Source organism: Oryctolagus cuniculus, chromosome 4 (genome assembly GCF_051225735.1).
Source record: "Oryctolagus cuniculus isolate XC-2025 breed Fujian yellow rabbit chromosome 4, ASM5122573v1, whole genome shotgun sequence".
Classification (NCBI taxonomy): Eukaryota; Metazoa; Chordata; class Mammalia; order Lagomorpha; family Leporidae; genus Oryctolagus; species Oryctolagus cuniculus.
In genome coordinates, this window is record NC_142870.1 from 94857039 (window position 1) to 94863234 (window position 6196).

Below are 6196 nucleotides of genomic sequence, written 5' to 3' on the forward strand. Positions count from 1 at the left end.
TTGTTTCACTCCCTAAATGCCTGCAACAGCTGAAGCTGGGCCAGGCCAAAGCAAACAGATGTAACTCCTAAGTGGGTGGTGGGAACTCAAACACTCGATCCATCAGCTGCTGCCTCCCAGGATGCACAGCAACAGGAAGCTAAAATTGGAAGTAGGGTGGGGAGTTGAACCCAGGAACATTGATATGAGGTGCAGGTTTCCCCAAGCCGTGTCTTTTGTTAATGTTGTTTTAAATATTTTTTTTTGAAAGGGAGAGCTACAGAGAGGCAGAGAGAGAGAGAGAGAGAGGTCTTCCATCCGCTGGCCCACTCCCCAAATGGCCGCAACGGCCGGACCTGTGCCAATCCAAAATCAGTAGCCAGGAGCTTACTCTGGGCCTCCCACATGGGCCCAAGCACTTGGGCCATCCTCTACTGCTTTCAGAGGCCACAGCAGAGAGCTGGATCAGAAGTGGAGCAGCTGGGATCAGAACTGGCGCCCATATGGGATGCCGGCAGTGGCTTAACCAGCTATGCGACAGTGCCAGCCCCCAAACAGCATCTTAACTGCTGTGCCCAACATTCGCTGCTAGGGTGAATATATATGATAGCATTAAATTTAATGGTGACTAAATACAGCCTTGCCCTAAAATGGGGAAGATAAAAATTGAGAGTAGAGGTCCGGTGCAGAAATGAATGTATATTTTTCTCCTTTTCTAGCCTGAGAATCTTCTTGAAATTACTGAATGCAGCCCACCTACTCTGAGAGTGTGCTCTTTGTGAAGATGTGATTTCAGACTGCAATAGCATTTTGGCACCTCCAGGAAGCTGGCTGTAAGAGGAAGCAGGTGCTACTGAAGGCAGCTGGAGGAGGGAAAGAAACAGGGGTCCTGGGTGGGATTATTGAGTTGCTGGAGCAATCACGCCAATGCCTGTCATAACATGCCAGTTACAGAGGTCATTACCTCCTCTTCTTGTTTAGGTCAGTTTGTATTGCATTTTGTGAGATGCAAAGATGTGCTGCCCAGATTTCCTTTTAAGAAGCACATGCTACTGGGCTGCAAGGAGTAGGGTGAGCAGATAGCCCCAACTGTCAGCTTTTTCAGGGTTTCCCTCAGCTGCAGAGGTCCATCTTGCAGGAGATCGTACTCCTCCTGGGACAGACTTTGACCAGTATACCGAGTCAGCCATTGCAGCCTGACAAGGATACTCTTTTTTTTTTCTTTAAGATTTATTTACTTATTATTTAAAAGCCAGAGGGAGAGAGAGAGAGAGAGAGAGAGAGAGAGAGAGAGGGGTCTTCATCCCCTGGCTCACTCCCCAGTATACCGAGTCAGCCATTGCAGCCTGACAAGGATACTCTTTTTTTTTTTTTCTTTAAGATTTATTTACTTATTATTTAAAAGCCAGAGGTAGAGAGAGAGAGAGAGAGAGAGAGAGAGAGAGAGGTCTTCCATCCCCTGGCTCACTCCATAATGGCCAGAGCTGCGCTGATCAGAAGCCAGGAGCCAGGAGTTTCTTCCCGGTCTCCCATGTGGGTGCAGCTCGGACGACAATTAGCATTTTTTTTAGTAATAAAGTAGTATATACATTTTTTTTTTTGCTCTGAAATAAGCCATTTTATTCCTATCCATGATTGCAGACATTTACAAAACCATAACATCTGAGTTCACCTTAAAAAATAACTTATATAAAGCAGTGATATACACAGCACAAAATAGTTCAGGGAGGGGGCGGGAGCGACTTTTAATAATTAAAATGTAAACGTGAAAAAAAGGATGGAATAAAAGTCCCTACTTATCGCTACGTAAGATGCCACGTGATCGTGTTCGTGAGTGTCCTGTGGGTCACCGCACGCATGTGCCTATGTCCGTTTACCATACACGTGGACAGCACATCCGCCGTCCCACACACAGACACACACAGGGCATGATTTGCAGTTCCGCGGCGGGCAGCGCGAGTCTGCCGCTCCGGACGGTTGTTTGAATCACGTTTGGACCCGCTTTCTTCACGAGAGAGGGGAGAGAGCAGGAAATAAAAAGGTCGGCTTGGTGTGACTGAGATTCCTTGGTTGACTGCACGCTGTGATGAGTAATTATCTTCCGTAGTGGTTCCGCGGAGGGCCGGCTCCCCGCGGGGTCCGCGGGCTCACACGCTCATGGTCATGCTCGGGGAGTAGCTCTCACTCTGAAAAGGATTTAAGAAGCTTCCCCCCATCTCGCCATCATCCCTCGGGGTGCCCGGCTGATTACTCAGGCTCATGTTATTGGGAGAGTTCTTGGAAATACTGTCCATATCTCCTGAGCCTAATGAGCCATTCATGTGATGTGACTCCATTCCTCCTAATCCACCCATGGGGCCATCTGACCCGGGGCCCATCGGGAAATTAGGCCTGTTGGGTCCAGGAGGTACCGCATTCATTAAAGTATACATGTTGTCTCCCGAGTTGGTTGAGTCTGCTGGACTGGGCATGATGGGTGTCCCTGGTGGCCCTCCGCCTCCTGGTGGACCTACATAATTCCCGGGAGATGCTGAGGAGTATGGTATTGAATTGGCATTTGTTGGGTTTGGCCAAGGTCTGCCACCACCTGGACCCATGTTCATTCCAGGCATTCCGGGGCCACCTAAAGCATTCAGTGGGGGTCTCATGGCACCTCCATAGCTCTGTGGTCCTAAGGGCACCATCCCTCGTGGGGGAGTCATTCTCTGCATTGGCCCACCCATATTTGGATGTCCTTGTTGTCGGGTTGGGTCCATTCCACTGGGGAGTAATGGCTGACTTCCTGGGACACCTCCAAGTGCCTGATTAGGGATCCTCAATGGGGGCCTTGGACCTCCAGGGTACCGAGGTGACATGAATGGATAATCATGGAAGGCTTTCGCTTCGCTTGAATGCTCGCATGTTTCCCGCCTCTCTGGGGCTGCATAGTAGAGATCCCAGAACACACACCACCAAGAATGCAAGAATCCTGGTGGTTCCCCCAATGTGATGTTTTTTTCCCGTCTTATCTCTGATAAAAATGTTTGGGCCGATTTCTGAGCTCCTACATGGAGCAGATATTCATATACATAGAGTGCTAACTTCTCCCGGGCCTGGCTGTCGGACGGGACGGCGCTACTGTTACTCTTGCCTTTGCCGTACATGCTTGTGCCGAGAGCCGTAGTATATACATTTTTAAGGTAGTGCTGTTGAATACTTAATAGACTACATAATTTTTACATGCACTGGAAAACCAAAAAACTTCATATAACTAACTTTATTGCAATATTTACTTTATTGTTGATAACGAACCTGCTCCAAAGCATGCTCATATATAGAAATGTTCCTATATGAACATATGAAAAAATAGAATATATTAACAGTATCAATATATGACAAATATTATCTTCCCACATTAATTTAGAGTAAGTCCTACACATTAAAATTTTCCACCCATAAAGTCTACAGGCACTGATGCTTGTTTTTTTATTTTTTATTTATTTTAAAGAAACCTTTTATTTAATGAATACAGTTTTCATAGGTACAGCTTTAGGGATGCTTGCTTTGAAGTACACCACAATGCCTTCATTTTTTCTCTGTCCTCCTCCCAATCCAACTCCTATCTATTATCTCACCTTTTCTTCCTCTTCCCACCACCACAGCATTTTTTAAAAGGAGAGGTTTGGAGACAGGCATTATGGTGCAGTTCGTTAAGTCACTCCTTGGGACACTTGCATCCAATGCTGCATGCTGGTTCAATTTCCAACTACTCTGTGCTTCTGACCTAGTTCCCTGCTAATGCATCTGGAAGGCAGCAGATAATGGCCCAAGTACTGTTACCCAAGAGGGAGACCCAGATGAAGTTCCTGGTTGGCTTTGGCCTGGCCAAGACTGAGTTGTTGTGGACATTTGGGGAGTGAACCAGCAGTCTTTAAAGAAAAGCGGGGGGGGGGGGGGCGGGCAAGGGTTTTAATATGAGAAGTACTAGTTGTGGTAGCAGTAGGAGACTAATATTGGAATCCATTCATTCTTTTACTCATTCAACAAACATTTTAGCTCTATCATCTCCCAAAGTCTTGGACTATCCAGTTGTCACCAATATATGCCATTGTTCAAATAGGTGATACAATGATGTCTTTGGCCAGATTAAAAAAGAAGAAAGGAAAAAAGTTAGTCTGTCACCACCGGTGTCTACTGGCCATAGTGATATCCTGCATGTTTCCTACTAGTCAGAATACAGGAAAAGATCTTTAACAGCAAAGTAAGACCCAGAGCAGTGAAGTAATACATAGCAGATGGCTAGTTAATAGCAGAGCTGAGCATACAACCCAAACAAGCTGACTTTAAGACCTGTATAAATTGTGGTTATTTGAAAATCTTAAAAATGTAGCTCAAATTATTTAAAATCTGATTAAAGCATCATTATATTTTGTATTTATTTTTATCAAATTATGATTTATGTGTAGCAAAGAGGGGAAAGTGCCATTAGGCAGGGGATTATTTTATTCACCTTTGCATCCTTAATATCTGGTCAGGTGTCCTTACAGATGAATACATGAATGAATGGAATTAGGAGACTCACATTCTAGAACTGACTGCCACTGGCTAACTTTGTGACTTTTGGAAGATTATTGAATTCCTATGGCCTATAAAATCACTAAAGAGATCTTTGAGCCACTGGATGATAGAGTTGGGGGAAATTTCATCTATCTCAACCATATTATTCTATTAGTCTACAGGATTACCTGGGCTATTTGGAAACAGACCCATTACCAAGATTTCTAGAATAATATCACTTAGACTAGCTTTGTCATATTCCTAAAACAAAGGTTCAGTAGTTAAGAACAACTGCTAATATAGTTCTATTCAATTATAGAAGGGTAAATTAAATAGTGCTGTCATTGGCAACACATTCATTGAATCCATGCTTACCTTCTGGAGCTGCTTGGGTAACTGATTCCTGTCCAGCCTGTTAACACTGAAGGTGAGGAATCTCGAGCAATATTCTTATCCCTCATTTCTAGAGAAGAAAGGAAATGTGCCAAGGAGTTCAGGGGCTACTGTGGTCGAAATAAACCCAGCAGCAGCTAAGCCAGACATTCAAATGATCATCAGAACTATATGGCATCTGGTAGGTTATGTTGCCTCTGGTTCTCCTATCCTGAGATTTCTCTAGTGCTTTTCACTTGGAAGTAAAAGTCTTCAAAGTGAATCTGCTCTTACCTTATTAACACCTTTGACAGACTAGGCAGAGGCGGTCAATGTCTTAAGACTCCACTCTGGTCTTAACACTGCTGCTAACTGTGTGACTTTTAATCATCCGCCTCATTGGATTCAACTTTCCTTACCTATAATCAGTTAACTAAAGATGATCTCTAAGCTCTTTCGGAGTTTTATAATCCTGTGAGTCTTTTGTCCTAAGGATAAATCTTCAGCTCAATTGGTCCCTTCCATTTCTTCCAGAGTGGATTTCTTTCCTTCCAAAATCATTTATTGGGTATCTCCATGTTCTTAATGGCAGGGCCTGGATTTTACTCATCTTTCCTTCAGTACCTAGCACAACTAAGCAGCTGATTTCAAGTAGGGTTCAGCTGGTTCCTATGTAAGATTCCACCCTTGGCTGGTTCCACTTTCCTTTCCAAAGCAACAGGGAACAAGAGAGTGTATAATAGAACAAGTTACCGTTAATGCTCACTGAGGGCTTTCACTGTGCCAGTACACTCCATGTTCTATCTCCAGCAATACACACAACAGTCCTATTTCTAGACAATAATTTGTTCCACTCTTGAAATGGGCACAGAGGTTGAGTGACATGTCTTGGGAAGTAGCACCGGCAGTGCAACCTCAGAGCCCGCACCGCACTCCCAGTCAATCCACTGGGCCGAGAAAAACCACAAAAACCAACCCTGTGATTTCTCAAAGAGGCAGAAGAGAGAGAAGTTCAAAGAACAGACGGAGCAGAGAAATTGGCTGCAAAAGGGAAGGCTATCCAGGCGTGACAAAACAAAATATGCATTTCTCAGGGTTGGATCGTAGGGCCGGATTTTAAGCAAGCCGACGGAACAGAACCAGACGAACAAGATCCAGGGCGCGCCAGAGTCCTCCGGGCACCCAGAAACAGCTTGGAAGTGACGTCAACTAACGGACCCGGGCGACCTGCGGGACCACCACAGAGCCAGGTAAAATTCCGGCCGGATGTGACGCACGGGAAGTTGCGCCACGGAGGCGGGTCCTGGCC

The 6196-nt window shown here is 45.2% G+C and overlaps 1 pseudogene across 1 annotated transcript; it reads right to left on the reverse strand.

The window, feature by feature from the left end:
• Positions 1–1569: 1569 nt before the first annotated feature.
• Positions 1570–3133, reverse strand: LOC149127050 (single-stranded DNA-binding protein 2 pseudogene; annotated as a pseudogene). The gene has a single exon (XR_016233207.1). The product of XR_016233207.1 is annotated as a single-stranded DNA-binding protein 2 pseudogene (transcript).
• Positions 3134–6196: the final 3063 nt, after the last annotated feature.